The sequence below is a fragment of the Pinus tabuliformis genome, chromosome Q (genome assembly GCF_031772625.1).
Source record: "Pinus tabuliformis cultivar Carrire ecotype Pingquan chromosome Q, CPIR1, whole genome shotgun sequence".
Lineage (NCBI taxonomy): Eukaryota > Viridiplantae > Streptophyta > Pinopsida > Pinales > Pinaceae > Pinus > Pinus tabuliformis.
This window is the reverse complement of record NC_142296.1, coordinates 72469050-72489630: the sequence shown is the minus strand read 5'-3', so window position 1 is coordinate 72489630 and position 20581 is coordinate 72469050.

Sequence of the window (20581 nt, the reverse complement as noted above, 5' to 3'; positions counted from 1 at the left end):
ATAGTCGTATATATGCAAAATTTAGCCATCATTTGTAATCACAAATTTATCATTTACAACAATCATTTATATTTTTTTGGTAATTTCATATTCATTATATAAATGACCGATTTAGTAGTTTATATTCATTTCATTTACTTTCATTAATAATTATTATAAATGACTAATTTAGTTGTTGTGTACTCATTTTATTTGCGTTCATCATTAATCAATATTAACTATTAATTTAGTAGTTTTAGTTTTAAATTGATTTCATGTGTTAATTATTAATCAATGTAAATTAATTAGTATGCTCTTGCGACTAAATTTAAAAAAAAAAAAAATGTCATAAAATGTGCATTTTCACCTAATATGAAAATGAAAAGTTACATATGTTAATTACAATACTAAATAATATCAAGTACAACTATAAATAATTTCAACCACAAATTATATTATATGAAATATCAAGTATTACAATATGAGTTTCCAACTTAATATTGGTTCGACTACAATTTATACATTAAATATTGTTTTATCACTTCAAACCATTATCATTGTTTTGTCAAGGCATTAGAGGGGAAGTCACAAACTCTAAGAACTTGACCGATATCATCTTTAATGGCATCACTCGATCAATTCTCTTTTATTTCCTTCTGCATTTGTCACTCTGGTGTTATTGTTCTCCTCTTTCTTCAATTCCTGCTTCTTACCATCAATACTGAATTTCTCTTGTGAAAATGAAAGAAGATACAATGCAAAGTATAAGACACGAAAGAAAATGAATAGTGAAATATAAACTAAAGTAGACTATAAAATATTTATATGACATATACCTTAACATAAAAAATTTCAATGCCATTTTGGCCCAGAAAAGAAAGAAAAGTGAACATGTTTTCTTCAATTGGGCAATAGTGGCCACTGTGTAGCCGGATGACTTGTATAAAGAAAGAAAATAAAATGTCACCATAGAAAAGAATACATTACAAGCACAGTATTCAACCTTTATGAAAATATTATGCACAATCATACCAAGTTAAATGCTAAAAAACTCAAATTGTAGATAACTTTTGAAGAACTTGTGGAGTTTTTTGTAGTTGACTTAGTGATACAATCTTTGAAATTTATTTTGATTGGCTTTCCAGTGTTTTGAATATAGGATTTTGCACAAAAGTTGTATACCTAAATATTTTGCAAGGTTTGAAAAAAATTGCAATATTCCTTTTATAAATATTATAAATATGATAATGAGTATACCATGGACATACAGGATGGAAATTAGTGCTAGGAATGGGATAGTGAAATGAAATGTTATTGATTTCAAATAGAGGGCTAAGTGAAAGTCTTTTACAATTTTAGGGATGGATTAGCTATTGGTTATGAAGGAGTTAGCGATATGGCCTATTTTCTCTTTCAAAGCTCTAAATGACTTGAGTAATAAAGACTTTAGAAAATATTTTAGTTAGGTAGTAATAAGAATGTTATATATATATATATATATATATATATATATATATATATATATGAATTTCTTATCAAAATAATTATAGATGAAAACATTAAAAAAGCAAAACAAAACATTTTCGTTATTTTTAAAACAATTTAAAAATAAATGCAAATATTATTTAAATTATTAATTTTTTAATTTCATTTATATTTTAATAGTAATAAAATATCAATAAGTAGCTCAATTGAAAAGTATCACCCCAACTTAATTGCCTATTTCTCTAAATACAAATATATATGTAGATATAAGTTTAACATTTTAAAACTACTTCTTAACTTAATTAAAAAAAAAAAAAAGACAACAACAACAATTATCAAAATTTTTACGCAAACTGTGCATTCCATTTTTATGAATACAAAAACTACAAAAAAGAGTTCTTTTAATGAAAATAAATGCATTTATATTTGAACATGCAACCAACAAAAATGAAAATGAACGTTGCACATGATGAAGGTAATGTTGTAAAAAATAATTGAAGAGATACCCTCATAATGTGGGCACTTTAATTAGTATGTCAAATTGTTTTCTAGTGTAGTGGAGGTGATTGTTAGCCAAGGATCGACCTCATTAAACAGTTGGTGACCATGTGTGGAGTAGATAGGCTTGATCTCAAATTTATGTTTACAGTATCAATCATGTGGTCTACATGATGTGCTACTTAATTTCGTGCACTGAGTTCATCAACTAGTTTTCAAAAGAAAAATGAATCCTCACGTGAATGAATTAAAAGTGAGTAAAAAGGGAGTAAATTATAGTTCCTATTAGACTGTGAATTGGGACTATATAATCAGTGGCAACACTTCCCTAATTTCACAATTCATTGGAATCCCCCAAAGAGAGTCTTTATTTTTCTTTCAAAATCATTTATTTCACAACATATGGAACTCGTGGGCTCTTCAAAATAGGCTACCTTATCTTCCTTACCAGCCATAAAACACAACTCTAGTACAAGCCTAAAAAATATATCAAACTGCACTACCAGATGCTCTCCGTCCACTCGAAATCTAGGGAAGAACCCTTCACAAAAGAGGTTAGTTTAGTCTAAACGAATGGAAATCACATACCTAATTGACAAGGGCTTATTCTAGTCTTGGATTCAATGTTAGACTTTATGAAGCAGATATAAAATCTATGGCTTGAATATGAAATTTACCATATTTGGTTCATGCAATCCACACAACCTTGAAACAACAATTTTAAGTAGGACATAACAATTCTATTCAAATTTTATTATTTATATTCATATGAAATGAAATAAATAAAACCCTAAAGCAACAGTGTTATGAATGCTAACCATCCTACAATGTTTGTTAGACCATCCAAAGGAAGAACTTTTCATCCCAAAGAGAAACTCCAAATGAAAAATAAAAAATTTAAAGATAATAATAATAGCATAGTCGTGGAGAACCTAAACCAAGGGATTCAACTATAGGACAAGCAAGAGCAAGGATAATCTAGTTAGAGCAGACTCAAACTACCTCTAATAGGTGGAATTTGTGAAAGAATGTTTTACATCAAATGGGGCATCCTCAAAATAGTGCATATTTTAAAAATCAAAATTAGAAAATAGGCCATGAATAAGCCATTAACAACTTGGACAACATATGCTATCAAAAATCCATTGAGATTCCATTTCATGATTAAATTGCATATTTTTCACTTATCCACTATATTGTATTGATAGGGGCAACACTTAGTTCTTTCGATAAAAGTTAGAAAATTTACCCTCCAAAAGTGTTCTTGTGTCCCTATGAATTCAACCCCTCCTTAAAAACAATATAGCGCTGCTCTAATGAGAATCCTACTATTAGTAACTCACTGAAACCTTTTTCCTGCAAAAATCTACAACTACTAGTTATAAATCAAATTTGAAGGAAAATCATTAGAAAATATTACCAATTGTAAGTATCATATTTCTTGCCTCTAAAATTATTCTCCTTTCTTATGACTCACTGTAGACCTTTACTTGAATGGTTTTCATTATAAATATGTTAGGACTCTTATTGCCCACCCTCAGTATACTTGGCATCTTTGGTACTTGGCCTCTCTTATGAGGATACCATGATGAGATTTTTTTTATTCAAGTTTGTTATCGGGAAATCTAGTGTCTATTCAAAGCTACTAGTCCCGCTAAGACGGGTAGCTATCTTAGAAACAAACAGATTAAAGTTACTTGCTTTTCCTTTACGAGAGAGAGATGGGAAAGAAGCTCAGAGAGTACCAACCTCAATCTTCCGCTTGGCTCCTTGCTTATTTCCTTTCCACTTTGATAGAATCTCGCCACTGCCTCCTTACTTGTCCAGCTTCAAAGAGCACCTGTAGATTCACAGCAACATAATACCATCAAAGCATAGAGATCTTTCACTGTAAACAATATAGTACCAACCTCAACCTTCCGCTTGGCTCCTTGCTTGTTTCCTTTCCCCTTTGATAGAATCTCGCCACTGCTTCCTTACTTGTCCAGCTTCAAAGAGCACCTGTATATTCACAGCAGCATAATACCATCAAAGCATAGATATCTTTCACTGTAAACAATATAGGATCAGATATATTGACCATATAAATGCATATAACAACACAATGTTCAGAGATACACAAGAATATGGAGGAAAACTCAAATAGATTTATTAGTAAAAGTGTAGAAGAGAGGATTACAACCACTTGGTCTGACCCAGCGCCATCCTCCCAACTTGAAAGCCCTCTTCACCTCACACAAAGAAAAATCACCCAACAATGTCTTCAAAGAGAAACCAGTAGCACCTCTTTGCGAATTACTCACTTCCAACCTCTGGATCTCTTGGATGAGGGATCCATTTATAGATATTTGTAGCTGGGTGAGTCAACTTCTGGGATTTTGATTAGTTTCATCTCTCTGATAGTTCTTGGTTCCACTTGGAGATTTCATGATCTCTTACTCATCCTTGGGCGAACTCAGGGGGGCAAGTGTCAAATGAGCAGCTTCTAGAAGATTCTCAGGTTCTCCACTTAGCAAACTGCTTGTGCCATTTGTCTTCTCTCGCTCATCGCACCCTACAGAAGGGCTTCCTAGTATGCATCAAACTTTTTGCATGTGGCAGCTTTGCACTAGGCAGTTTGTATGGTCCTGCTTTGACCAGTTCTGAGTGGTTTTTCATGGAAAACTTCCGGGAGATGATGTAATCAGCTGACCTTGCTCCTTTAGGGTATGAAACAACACTTTTAGGGACCTAGAAGCCCTTGGTTTATGGACATATGTGTTTGGGGTTGCAGTGCCCAAATATGTCTATAACAAAGTCTAAACGGAATTACAAAGGGATAGCTTGAGAACCTTGTAAAGGGAAGGTTTTGAAGGAAGTGATGTGTCCCCATGTTGAAGAAAATAACGTTTTCATTATGTTGACGAAAGCCCTCGGCCTTAAAGTTGATAAAATGTGTCAATAAGAATGAATTTTTGGCCCTCCATTTGAAAGTGATGAAGAAGAAATTGAATAAAAAATTCCAAGTTCAATGGAATTTCAAGAAGAAATCATTTTTGGTCCTCCATTTGAAAGTGATGAAGAAGCAATTGAATAAAAATTTCCAAATTCAATGCAAGGTCAAATTCATCTTCCAAGCATAGATCTTGAAATATTCTCAAGCAAGGTAGATTTTATATAACCTATGTCCATATCCATCCCTAATACAAACCCTCATTTGTTAAAGGAGTAGACCCAAAATTTGGTTTTCATAAACGAATTGAGTAATTTTGGTAAAAATTTGGGAATTTTTTATAATAATTTGTCACATGATGGTTTTGGTACAAATTTGGGAATTTTTGATAAGAAGATTACATGGAAAGATAGTAGAATATCATCAAGAGGAAAGAAGAGAGAAACAAATTACTCATCCTAAAAATCAAAATCAAATGATTAAAAATAGGAAATACTCTTGTTCAAAATTCAAAGTGTGACCTATGATTATGATTGAATTTGAAGATCAATCTATTGTTCCTAATGAAATATTATCGATTGGTAAATCATTTAAAGCAATTGTTGGACATATGACTACAAAACTTGAAAGTAAATATGAATGTCATTAATTTGAACCTAAGATAAAGAAAATTGTCCTCTAGACAAACCTTACCATCATCCTAATCACAAAAGTCATCAGGTTAATAAGACAACCTATTGGCATCTAAATAGGCACCAATTTAAATACATTTCAAAGAATCTTAATTTTGTTCCAAACCTTATGAACAAAAACATACACAGTTATATTGCAAGTTGGAACAAGATTCATTCAAAAGATTTCTCAACAAATAATTCCAATAAAAGTAGATCTTGGTTGGATCCATGCACCTATAATGTACAAGTACAATTCCAAGTTTCAACTGTTTTCTGGTCTTTCTTCCTTTTGTATGATTTAAGGCTGAAGCATCTCCAAAAGAGAGAAACTTGTAATACATCGAAAGCATAATCATATATGCCATTATGTAAACATTATTATCTATTGTGTCTTTTAGAAGAATTATGCCCCTTCACCTACACATACATAAATAAATACACTATCTTGTATTGTGTCCATTATCTAGTCAATTATTTATCTCGTCAATTATTTAGTATTTATGTATTTGTCTCTTGAATGTATGGATGATATAATCATTAATGTAAGCATGTTGCTTATAAAGAATGATAATACAATAATTCTCTCATGATAAATATTTCATTGAAGCTAACATTGTTGGATATATGGTTAGCATTGAATGCATCTCTCGAGTAGTCAAACTTTTGAGGCTCAAAATTTTAATTGACTTGTGCTTATGTCAACATTATATTTTTCAAGAAATATTATAAACACCTACTTATCATAGACTTTAATATAATTAGCTACCATTTAAAGGCAAATCATTGGCAATGCATTTTATTTACACAAGGGCTAAATGTGAATTTCTTCAAAGTGTATATGTTCTAAAGAAGTAAAATTTTGAATGAAAAGGAGCTCACCTCATTAAACTTGTCTCACTTTCTTTTGAATTAGTGAAAAAAATCTACATTATATATAACATAATAAATATCAACTTTTAGTAATGAATACAAAAATCAACATCATTGAATAAGTATTTGTTCAAGTGATAGAACAGGAAAAACAAACTCGCTTAACTTCTCAATGTTCACGGTAATTTTTACACAAACATACATATAGATTTATAATGTCTGTAAAAAATTTGGGCAAATTGAAACTTACATCACTAAATAAGTATTTGTTAAAAGAACAAAATTCCCATCAAACCAAAACATAACTTTCAAACTCATTAACTTGTCAATGTCCACCATAATTATTCCTATGAAAACAAAACATAACTTTCAAACTCGGTTAGCTTCTCAATGTTCATGGTAATTTTTACACAAACATACATATAGATTTATAACATCTATAAAATGTTTGCCCAAATTGAAACTTACATCACTAAGTAAGTGTTTGTTAAAATAACAAAATTCCCATCAAACAAAAACATAACTTTCAAACTCATTAACTTCTCAATTTTCACAATAATTTTTACACAAACATACATATCGATTTATTAGATATGTAAAATGTTTGAGCAAATATTTCAACTTCACTAAAGAATTGACATGAACTATCAAAATTTCAATAGTTGAAAGATTTCAAGCATTAAGGCTTAGTAAAGTCACTAATCACGTGGGGAAAACATTGGGAAACTGTGCAAATATTTCAACTTCACTAAAGAATTGACATGAACTATCAAAATTTCAAGAGTCGAAAGATTTCAAGCATTAAAGCTTAGTAAAGTCACTAGTCATGTGGGGAAACATTGGGAAAGTGTGCGGAAAGTCTTTTGTCATATATTGTTGCCCGTCATGGCGTAGGGGAAAGTAATTGCCAAATCTTTACGACTAGATCCAGATCATGATCCGAAAATAATTTGTAATTTTCGGTTAAACTCAAATCCCACTAATTTCGTATGAGTGACTCGTTTCTCATATATTGTTGCCCGTCATGGGATAGGGAAAGTAATTACCCAACCTTTACGACTTTGACTTAGATCATGATCCGAAAATAATTTGTGATTTTCGGTTAAACTCAAATCCCACTAACATCAAATGACATCAAATGAGTGACTCCACGTTAAAAAATGCCTCAACAATTTATTTGCTGCAAAACCTAAAACCCCTCAAGTTTTCCTGATATTTTTTCTAAAATATAAAATCCAAAACACATTTGTGGTTTTTATTTTTACTACAAAATTCAGGTTCCACAACAATCCAAAAATCTAAAACATGGGCATTAAAATAAACCCTATTTTCTACATAATTTGGGTTTCTTCTTGGGTTTCACGGTGAAATAATGAAGAATTATGGTGTAAAAAACTCAACCAAAATAAGGAAAACCACAGTAACCCAAAAATCTAAAATATGGACATTACAATAAACCTTATTTTCCACATACCACATAATTTGGGTTTTGTGGTGAAATAATTAAAAAAAATTGGTGTAAAAAATTCAACCAAAACCCAACTAAAGAAAACAAACAGAGACCAAACTTACATGACCTGCCTTGATAGAGAAGCCAATGAGCATTCACATTGAGATCCATATTGCATACGTGTATCATTGTGTATATCCCGTGATCTGAGTGATTTTTTTAAAACTAGACGGAATCCCCCGCCGCAGGTTCTTAGAGCGTGGCTCATTTTTCATTGTGCTTCGTGTAATAATGCGTGCCCTCTCTTCCCAGGCAACCCACCATTCCGAGGGTTTTTTTCTTGAACCCAAAATGACCCATAAGATACTTGAGCAAAACATTTGTTTGGCCCTAAGAAGCCAAATCCACCATCTGTTAATATACATGGTTACAAGATTTATACGCTCCCTCTCTTCCATTACAGGGACGGAAGCACAAAATCTAATACCACGAAGGCACAAAACCGAGCTCTGCAAATTAAATAAATAATAAAAAGAATGAATGAATAATGACGGGATCTTTTTCTTGTTCTTTTTATTTGTATTCCATTCGTCTTCTCTCTGTGCCAAATTTATATCTCTGCCAAATCAACTAGTGTAGATGTTTCCTTTCTGATCATTTTACAAACGTCTAATTTTCTCGATGGTAGCCCTAGCTCGTGTTTCTTTTGATATCGTTATCATACAAGGGTTGCTTGCAACTAATGCGCCCAACAACTTAACGCACAAAGTTATTTATATATTTTATTTAATTATAAGTGCAATGTTTGGTTTTTTCAGAGTTTCATAGAGGCTTATTTTTGGTAGATTTTATCAGGTTATACTTTTTTTAATTTATCATTGTTGTTTATGATAGCAATATATATATTGTAATCATATAATAACATCATTTTTTTGGAAATGAATGGTGAGTATTATGTAGTTTTGTTTATTTTTAAATAATTTTTTAGGGTATGGGGTAGATCTCACATAAATGTAAATGTAAATATTTAACATGTAATGGAGGTATGGGGTTAGATCTGAGTTAAACAACCTAGTATGGGGTATGGGATAGATCTCGGGGAAATGTAAATGTAAATTTAAATATAAATGTAAATAACAATCAATCTATTAGGTATAAACACAATATAAATTTAAAATATAAAGAGTTTTACAAGCACTCTAAAAAGATATATGGTAAATAAATAAAAATAAAAATAAACCTCAGCTATGGTAAATAAATAAAACCTCTTTTTATACTTGCTCCATAGGTAGAGTAAATAAAGAAAAATATAAATAAACTTGAGGTATGTTAAATAAATAAAACCTATTCTTATATTTACTCTATAAACCTCTTTATATTTAAGGAGACTTAAAAAGAGATTTTATTTAGGTGAAGCCTATGGGCCAAGTACCATTTTAATATCATGGGCTAAATACCATGGGCCAAATACCATATTTATAAAAGAAGTATAAATAGGCATGGTAAATAAATCAAAATATATCAAATAGGATTAGAAAACATCTAATTATAGAAGAAGTCTATGGGGCAAATACCATGGTAAATAAAAGAGGTATGGTAATTAAATAAAAATATAATTAAGCCAAAGGTATGGTAAATAAATAAAATCTCTTTTTATATTTACTCTATAATCCTCTTTATATTTAGGAACACTCAAAAAAGAGTTTTTATTTAGGTGAAGCCTATGGGAAAAATTATTATTAATACCATGCAAAAAAAACCATTATTAACCCTAATATTAATATTAAAATATTATTATTAAATCTAATATTCATATTAATATATTATAATATTAATATTATTAAATTTAATACCTTTGGAATAATACAATATTAAATTTGTTATATTATAATATATATTAATATATCATGATATATATTAACTCTAGATATATATGGAAGGGAAGAACAAAGACATAGAGTGATAGAGGTGGAGAGATAGGGAGAGTTGGAGATAAACTGAAGGAGAGGGGAGAGAAGGAATGAAGAGAGAGAGGGAGGGAGAGGAGTGAGAGAAGTAGAGAAGGGTAAGAGAGGGAGAGGGAGACATAAAAATGGAGGGGGGAGAGAGAGAAGGAGAGAGGGAGGGATATAGTGAGAGGATTGGAGGGGGGAGAGAGAGAGGGAGAGATGGGGGAAGAGAGAGGGAGGTAGGAGAGAAAGGGAGAGAGGAAGCACGAGAGAGATAAGTTGAGAGAGGAGGAGAGAGGGATGGATAGAGATATGGAGTTGGAGTGGGAGAGAGGGAGCGAAGAAGAAAGACATAGAGAGTGAGAAGTGGAGAGAGAGAGGAAGTGACAAGTGGGAGATGGAGAGAGAGTGTATGTTTAGGGGTGAGATAAAGAAACAAAGAAGGAGAGATGGAGATAAGGGGGGAGATCATGAGAGAGAAGGAGAGAGGGAGGGATATAGTAACATAGAGAGAGAGAGAGAGAGGATTGGAGGGAAAAGAGAGAGAGAGAGAAAGAGGATTGGAGGGAAGAGAGAGAGAGAGAGAGAGAGAGAGAGATGGGGGAGGGAGAGGGAGGTTGGAGAGAAATGGAGAGAGAGGAAGGATGAGAGAGAGGACTTGAGAGAGATGAGCAAAGTGATGGGGAAAGAGAGAGGATTGGAGAGAGAGAGAGATAGAAGGAGTGATGGGGGAAGAGAGAGGGAGGTAGGAGAGAAAGGGAGAGAGAGGAAGGACAAGAGATAGAGGAGGAATTAGGGAGGGTGAGAGGAGGATAGGGAGGCATAGAGAGATGGTATAGAGGGGGGGAAGGAAGGGGAGAAAAAAGACATAGAGAGTGAGAAGTAGAGAGAGAGACAGTGTGACGAAGAATATATGGAGAAAGATTGTGTATGTTTGGGGGTGAGATAAATAGACAAATAAGGAGATATGGAGAGAAGGAGGGAGAGAAGGATACAAAAGGAGAGATGGAGGGATATAATAATAAATTTGGAGTGTGAAGAGAGAGAGAGAGAGAGAGAGAGAGAGTGGGAGAGAAAGGGAGAGAGAGGAAGGAAGAGATGGGATGTGAGAGAGTGGAGAGAGGGAGGGAAAGAGAGATGAAATTGGAGGGGGAGAGAGAGGAAAGAAATAAGAAAGTCATAGAGAGAGAGAGAGGGAGGGAGTGATAAGGAATATGGAGAGAGAGAGAGTGATAGAGGTGAGTAGGAGGAAAGAGAGAGAGAAGCGAGGGAGAGGGAGAGAAGGGGAAGAGAGAGAGAGAGAGAGAGAGAGGGAGAGGAGGATGGAGGGATAGATAGATAGATTGGAGAAAGAGAGTGTATGTTTTGGGGGTGATATAGAGAGACAAAGGGAGATAGAGATATTGATGGAAGGTGAAGAGAGGGAAGAAGAGAGAGATGGAGAGAAAGAGGGAGGGACAAAGAGATTGATAGATATGGAGTGAGAGAGCGTGTGCGTTTGGGGGGGTGAGATAGAGAGACAATCGAGAGATGGAAGGAGATATAGATATAGATGGAGGGGGGAGAGAGGGAAGAATATTTCTTGTACTATATGCATTTATTTCAGTGTGGATGGTGATTTCTAATGTTATTTTATTGCTTGCACTAGATGTATTGATTTTAGTGTAGATGTTGATTTCTAATGATATTCGATTTCTTGCACTAGTTTCATTGATTTCAATGTAGATGATTCCTAATCATATTTGATTGATTGCACTAAATGCATTGATTTCAGTGTAGATGGTTATTTATAATCCTATTTGATTGCTTGCACTATATGTATCGATTTCAATGTAGATGTTGATTTATACTTATATTTGATTCCTTGAACTAGATGCATTGATTTCAATGTATATGATTTCTAATTCTATTTGATTGCTTGCACTAAATGAATTGATTTCAGTGTAGATGGTAATTTCCAATCCTATTTGATTGCTTGCACTAAATGCATTGATTTCAGTGTAGATGTTGGTTTCTAATCCTATTTTCTTACACTAGATGAATTGATTTAAGTGTAGATGTTTATTTGTAATCTTATTTGATTGTTTGCATTAGATGCATTGATTTTAGTGTAGAAGTTGTTTTCTAATATTATTTGATTACTTGTATTAGATGCATTTATCTTAGTGTAGATGTTGATTTTTGATTTGAAGTAATTGGATGCATGATGGTACATTAATTTTAAAGTGGTTGGATTAACAATGTGCATTGATTTGAGTGTAAGCACAAAATATTATTAGCGATGTACATTGATTTTTGTGTTTTAGTAATTCAATTTATTAATATTGGAGAGAAGACGAGACAAGGTATGATGTTTACTACAACATCTCAAGCTAAATATTTAAATGTTTTATGATTTCAACTGTCCTTTTCATATAATAGATATGAAAAGTGAAAACTAACAAGGGTGAAAATAAGAATAGTAGAAGAAAAAAGTTTAATATTGATCACAATGAAGACTATGTGTAATTGATTGAATTCTTATTATTCACATTTTCTATAATTCAACACTATTACATTGTCACTTTTCATTCAAAAAATTATTTCATCATTTTTCATCATTAAAGTTATTAACAATATTTATCATCTCAACAGACTAAGCTAACTAAGAAAATTTTAAATTAAAATGACCATATTAATCTCATACATATTTAACATATTGAAAATGAGTATATTAATATTAGATGTATTAACATATTATTGATAAAATTAATCATAGATTCGATAAATTCTCCTTGGCCGCACATGACTGAAACCAACCTAGATCCATCTTAATTTTGTATCTATCAAGCACCAAGAGGGATCAAATCTCTCGAGGTGCAAACCTTTCCTCAAGTTTTTCACTCAAAAAAAGAGGTTTGCATCTCGAAATATTTGATCCCTCTTGACGCTTGATAGATCCGGAGTTAAGACGGATCTAGTTTTTAAAATAATTAAGAAAACCATTTTGTGTTATTATGTTGCTTGTTTCATAAAAGAGAATGGGTGTTTCGTTGTGTTGATAGTGGTATTAAGTGAACACTCCTTGATCAAAGTGCATACCCTCTCATTGGCACTACCACTTTGCAAGACGAAGAAGAAATGTGAAATAGATGTGCAACCCACTAAATAAGTTGGCAAAGTTGTTGCAACATATATAGGTGGTCATGTCATGTTGCAAAAGGAGGTGTTGGCCCACTCCCATTTTCGATAATTTGTCAACCTTTGAATTTAATTCCCTGTGAATGTGATTAAAGGATATAACCATAAACATTCTAATAAGATCCATAATTCTAATCATCCTCTAATCTAATAAAGAGGTGTATAAGGAAGTATAACCTTTCATCCAATCTATAATAAACATTGAATCCCCTATCACTTGTAAGTTTAGATTGTTGAAGTGACACAATTAAAATGACTAACATAGATGCTTAATTTGTATTACTGTAGTTATTGTTAGGTAGTCATATTTTTGTTCATAGACTAAATTAGTCATTCACGTTAGTCATTTTTAGTAGTATTACTCATTAGCTAGTCGTATATTTTAACTCGAGACTAAATTAGTCATTTATGTTAGTCATTTTTAGTTGGGTCTCTTAATATTGCTAATTTTTGGTAGTATTTCACTTGGAAAAGTTGTGGTGACTAACATTTTTAGTCACTTAGTCACTAATTTCACCATTTTCTACTAGTGATACTCACAAATTTTGGGGCAGCTCCTTCAAAGGCAACATCGCCACCAGTACCAACGGTTTCTACAGGGATTGTTACAAGGATTTTTTCGAGGATGAACTTATGATTCAACTCAGACAACTTAGAAAACATAGGGCTCGTGACTAAATCCTCCCAATACGATCAGTTCATAGGCGATAGACAACAAATCTCAACAACAACTCTAAGGGCACAAAGTTTTCTCTATTGAACTGGCACGTGTAATTTATAGTGGTTTTTAAATTCAAATCCGACCATTCCCCCCAAACTCTAATAGTTAATGTTGTTTTTGCGGAAGATCTTCAAAGATTTTTGCCTTACATGCCGCCAGCCCGCTCCTCTTAACCATCTTCTCACTGTCAAGTCATGAACATTGACTCCAACGGTCACTTTCCTATTGTGTTACATGGTGCCTCCCTCCATGGCACAGCTGCCTACGCACATCTCCCTGGATTGCATCTTCTTCATTGTCCGCGCAGCCCACCTGTCGCGTAGTCCTCCCACCCTGGCTATGTAGTTTGTAGTCTCGCGCACCCTTGAAAATTCCTCGAGCACTAAGACTGCCCTGTTCCCATATATTCATTATGCAAGATCCCCTGTATATAGCTTCAATTGGCTCCCGTTCAATCGTCCCGAAAAAGGTTCTCCATTCAGCTTCGCAAGCTAAACTGCACCTTCATCTGTAATTTCTTTGGTAATATATGGCCCCATCCAATGCATCTGAAATTTATCTAGAAATTTAGTGAACTTACTATCATATAATAAGACCATATCGTTTACCTTGAACATGCAAATCTTGATGTGGCGATTGTGCCATGCCTTTTCACGTTCCTTATGTACTTACTGATGGAATCCTGGTAATAATCGGTCCTTTTCAAGCTCCATCAGTTGTGTGAGTTGTTCCTCTAGGGCTTCACAATCCGCCATACCTATGAGAGTTGCTATGCGTAGACTAAGCACAATATACTCCATTGAAATTACATCTTCTACACCATAGACCAACCTGAATGACATTTGTCCTATCACCTTCTTGCAGGTAGTCCTATATGCCCATAGTACTGTAGGTACTCACACATCCAAGTCATTTCGTTGCACGTTACAGATCTTCATCAGTGTGTTCTCCAAAAGCTTGTTGAAGGATTCAATAATTCCATTAGCCTGTGGGTGATACGATGTACTCTTCTAGTGGTAGACCTGAAATTGTTCAGTCAATGCGCTAATCGTTTCGTTCAGAAAGTTTGTACTTGTGTCACTCATCAACACTTTTGGGCAGCCAAATTTGGTTAATACATTCAAACAAAAATTTTGTTGTTGTAGCCCAGGTACAATCCTTAATTGGCTATGCTTCTACCCCTCTAGTTAGATATTCCGTCATGATGATGATATAGCGTGCACTAGTTATCTTCCCTAGGGGATGAATTTTCCCAATGAAATCAATCGCCCATTTTTCAAATGGCTGGAATGATACTTGAGGTTGTAATGGAAATTCATACATTCACGATGATATTCCTAGTCTCTAACATGCATCGCATGCCTTATAATACTCTTTAGAATCCTTGTGCAGTGTTGGCCACCATAGACTTGCCCGCAAAGTCTTCTGCATAATCACCTTTCCTGCATAATGTCCTCCTACAACCCCTCCATGAGCTTCAGCAAGAATGCTATTTCGCTCGAAATCTCAAACATATCTTCACAACATTTCATCAGCACCCATCTTATATAAATGTCCTGCAATCACTAAAAAATCAGCCACTTGTACTATGAGTTCCTTCTTTTGTTGACTTGTATACCCTTCCGATGTCATCCCCGTAGTTAAAAAGTGAATAATATCTGAAAAATGATTATCCTCTACGCGCACCGTGAAGAGCTATGCATCTGGAAACCCTTCCTCCAAATTATTGGGCTCCTCTCTTGTTTCGATCCACGACAGATGGTGAGGTCCTGCATTCAACCTCCCTGGCTTCACAATTACTTCAAAGTCGTACTCCTGGAATAGTAGCAACCATCTGTAGATATTCCCCCCCAAGACAATATTATCGATAAGGTATTTCAAGGTAGAATGATCTGTGTACATATTGAAATGTCCTCCTAACAGATACTGCCTGAATTTCTATAGCGCGTACACCATAGTTAACCCTTCACACTCATTCATTGAGTAATTCTTCTTAGCCTTCGATAATTTCCTACTCGCGAAGCCTATAGGGTGGACCATTTCTCCTTCACCGGCTTGCGTTAACACTGCACCCAACGTAATAAAAGAGGCATGTTGGCTTGTGTTGGCTTGACCTAGGTTCAGAGGTGATTTAGCCAAGCAAATCCTGATACTACTGGCCCTTTCGGCAATAGTCTACGGAGCGCAAACTGAGGTCTCACCTGAAGTAGTATGCGAGGGTGCTAGAACCAGATTTCTGCACCCTGGGGATGTCTGATGAGCTTCTGGAGGTCCGCGATCTGACCCGTTGCTACGCGCACTTGCTATCCTTTGTAGCTTATGGTGCTACTTCCGCGCAACCCTACTCAGGGCGCAACCTATATAATACCCAATTCCTTTGTTATTTAATCTGTTATTATCTGATTACTTAACTTGTTTATGTAAGACTAATGATTATTATAGCATATCAGCAATTATATCAGTGCACCCAGTAAATAAAACAGTATAAATGTAAAGAAGGCAATGCACAACAGATACACAAAAATAAGAATCAACTTCTCTTTATTAATCTTCAATCTCGATTACAGACTTGACACTACTCTGCACACTCAGCTGCGAACTCTACTAGGCCTCTGCGCACTCAGCTGCAAAGCCTCTTCCTACCACTACGAACCAATACACTTAGACTCTTCTTCTATGCTTGAACCATTCCTATTCTTCTTTTTCATTCACTCTCTTTACACTTAGAGCCTCACTCTATTTATACACTCCCATGGTCTGTGGACCATGGGTAGGCCAACATGACTTTACATTACATTACAATATTTTAGGGCGGACAGCCCTATGACTCATCCTATACTTCGCACTCCGCACCCGCAATTCGCGGAGTCTTACAAAACCTTTGACCAAAACTTGGGCTTTGAGCCCCAAAACATGCTATGGGGGGATTCCATGCCCAACAAGGCATCCACATGTACATGAAATTCCTTCTTCCAATCCAAGAATACCAATATCAGCACAGTGACGATATTTTTTTCAATACATCTAAGATGCGCTGACATTCTTCGTCCCAACATAATGTTGCATCCTTCTTCAGAAATTTCTCCATAGGTGCAGTAATTTGAGCATATTCTTTGATAATTTTTTTGTAATATCCTATATGTCCTAACATCGCGCACAACTTCTTAACATTTCTCGGGCCTGCATATTCACAATTACTACAGTCTTGACAGGGTCCACCATCAGCCCTTGCTTGCACACCACGTGACCCAATGAGATTCCAAAGGGAAAACATAAGATGCATTTCTTCAAATTCAGTGCAATCTAGTATCTGCAACATGTATCCAACATCAAGCGCATACTTTCCACATGGCGCTTTACTAATCCGAACATTGTCCAGTGATCAAAGTACACTTCCAAGAACTTATGAATAAACTCCTTAAATGCTACGATGACTATGCGAGAAAATATCGCAGCCGCATTCTTTAGTCCAAATGCCATTATAGTGTATTGAAAACAACCCCACTCCATTGTGAAGGTCATTTTCCTCCTATCCTTAGGTGTGATCTTAATCGAATGATATCCATAGAACCCATCAGTGAAAGAGTAGGCTTCCTACCCTCCAACATTGTCCAATACTTCATCAGTAAACAGCGTTGGGGATGGATCATGGACACACATGTTCTTAAGCTTCCGTAGATCTACGAAAATCCTTATCTTGCCCTTCTTCTTCTTCTCCTGAATCACCATCAGTCTCACCCAATCAGATTCCTCAACCGATTCTATGATGCCTTCTTCCAGCATCCTATCCAACTCTCGCTGAATATTTTCCTTGTACTTAGGATTAAGGTGGTACGACCTCTACTTAATATGCTTTACATACGGCTTCAGAGTGATTTTCATAATGCCAAATCTCGTACATCTTGGAATATTAATGTTCCATGAAACTTCATCCTCCTCTTCAGATGTCACATTATAACATTCTAGCACATGGCACAGCTAGGTGCTCCAATATGGTTGGACCCACTCCATAGGTTCTTGTGGTGTTATGAAAATAACTGTCGTAATCTACTGTAGTGCTTCATTGATGCACGCGAAGCCATCTTCGAAACTAAAGGTTAATAAGAACCCTTCCCTCAATATATCCCACTCTGTGGTGCCATGGCAAAGCTCCATTTCCAAATACTAGTTCACAGGAATTGTATGCAAAGTATGGCAAAATAAGTGTACCCACTTTGGCTGTGGTTTTGTCTCCCATGCTTTAGTCCATTTCACTAGGTGATCGTGCCAATCATCCTTCCCGCTATATTTCTCAGTCAATCTAGTGTTAGGGCGCCCAAACTGTAACGTCATCATTCTTCTATAATCCCGACATCCATTAAATGTATCATTGTGTGTAACCCACCATCGTGGAACCCTAGCATGCAGTGCCAAATCTAATGCTTGGAAGCGGTGATCCTCAGGGAATTCAAGCTCAAATGTATCCAAAAACTTATCGATGTCAACTAGACCATCATAATAAGGTAAGTTCCTTACCTCCGATGAAAAAAGTGCATGATTTTGTCATCATATTGCATCGCAACGTGGATACTTCATGCAAACAATTCTGCCAATGTTCCAACTCTTCATCTGAATTAGAGGTTCAGTAACTCTCCCAGCCCCATGCATTCCGTCCATCTGCCAACGAATTGATCCAGTCATGGTCTAATGTTGTTATTTTATAGATCTTATCTAGTTCATACTCGCTTTATTCATAGTCGCGAATTGGTTTAGTGTAGCACGCCCCTTCTGTAGGGTCCAACAACACTACAACCCGAAGCGATTTTTTCTTAAATGACATTTTCCTCTTTTTTAGATTGAAGACCCCATTCATGTCAATGGCCCAATCAATTCCCAAGAACGTGGAGTATGGATTATTGTCATCAACAATCTCTATCACTTCAATGTTAGCCATTGCGCTCATGCCTTCTATATCAACTACGACTTTGTATAATCGTCCCATAGGGATGATCTTCTAATAGTTTGCCATTCTAATCTAAATCAGAGACCACTACAACACAGGTCTCCCCATTCTTTTGCATGTTTTCTTTGGCAATATGTTCTCATCAGACCCTAGATCCAAGATGACCTGGTCCATCTCATAATCTCATATATGCGCAGTGAGTCTCATCTCGTGCCCCGTTCTCCCCTTATGCTTGACAATATTTTTGACCACTTGGTGTCCATCAAGGGCCTTCTCCTTGCTAGCATATTTATTTATTTACTCCTGCAGGCCTTCCACAACTTTGTTATCGCGCAACAGTTTTATGAAGGTCTCCAAAAACGTAGTGAGCACATAGGGATAAACCTCTACAGGTGCGCTAGTTTCTTGCACTTTATCCTGACTTCCTGAGGTGGTTGCTTCAATGAAGCTTTTCTTGACCTCTATAAAATGTTTCCGTAGTGCGCGCCAGATCAAAACCTAGTTCCTTTTATGGGGATTTGTGGATGCATCTGTCCTTCTTGGGTTGTTTACCCTTATCATCGCCAATCATTATTCCACTTCTCAACACTATATTCATGTTGTGATCTTTCTCACAGGGCTCATCTCTCATCATCTATAAGTTTTGCATAGGTTTCTGAGGTTGTGCCTTCTTCTCCCGCATCTTAGCTATCAGCACTGGGATTTCTTCTATAGTGTGGTCAAACCGGCTACAGTATTGACATGACGGCCGTGTGATTCCAAAAATCTCGCACATAGTGCCCTAGTATTCCATAGTTATAGCAGATGATCTGACCATGGCCTCTTGATCCGGATTTAAACAGGAACGCAACAAATTACAGAGATAACCATATACACAAAGATGCAGCGGAAATAATACTTCATTTCATTAATGGAAAATACTGGAATATGCTTACAACCAGAAATGGAAATAAACCAGCTAGGGCGATGGTAGCTTATATCTGAGAAGAGATGTGGTGGCTACATGCCTCTGAACTGTTCCGAATTGTGTTACAATGAGGCTCGAAGGCCTATTTATTGTTGAGAAACAATGGAAAACCCTTCACATCCCGAAACCTAACCCTAGAAGATGAAACGCCAAATTGTGGGCCCCGTTTGGGTAAATTGGTACATCAATTTCCCGGGGTCGTAACTTTGGCATACGATCTCCGTTTGACGCGTACGATAGCTCGTTAGAAAGATCTATCCGAGTACTAACACTTTGGGAGGCAACATCGGTCCATGGACCCATGTTGCCCCAGATTCCCAAAAAAACGTCGTTTAGGGCCTGAAAACGGCTCCGGAAGTTCAGGACCCGAAAAACTGCTAAAAATAGTAAATTGTGCTACAATTTAGGAAACTAAAAATGCTGAAAGAGACAGTTGTGGGGGTCCAAATGGGATAGGTGGGTGGCCACCAACATCCACCTGGATCATTCCTCCCCCCCTAGGAAGCAATGGTCCCCATTGCGTTGAGTTCCTCCATTTGCTGAACTTGTCCTGCAATCTCTGATGTGTCCAGTGATGGTGGGAGGCATGGTCGACGATGGTCCACATTGAACATTTGGCGCAAGCGAAGGATTGGAGGAATGATGTGCTCCAAAGCATTGTTACCTGTAGCCTTGGTGCTAGTGTAAGGACCATGTCGGAGTGGTCTGAGTTTTTGATGGGTTCTGGTAAGGCGTTCTCTCTACAGATGCAACCAGACTTTGTTGCCCACCTGAAACTTGTGTGGTACCCCTTGGGTGAGGAGAAGTTGTTCCTGTGTCTTGTCATGACCATATCCCTTTGATGCTGCTGCTGCATGGAGGAATCCTTCGCGGGGGCCATGGATGTAGCAACGATCTTCCCCATACAGATGAATTTCCTGGTCTGGGAGATGAG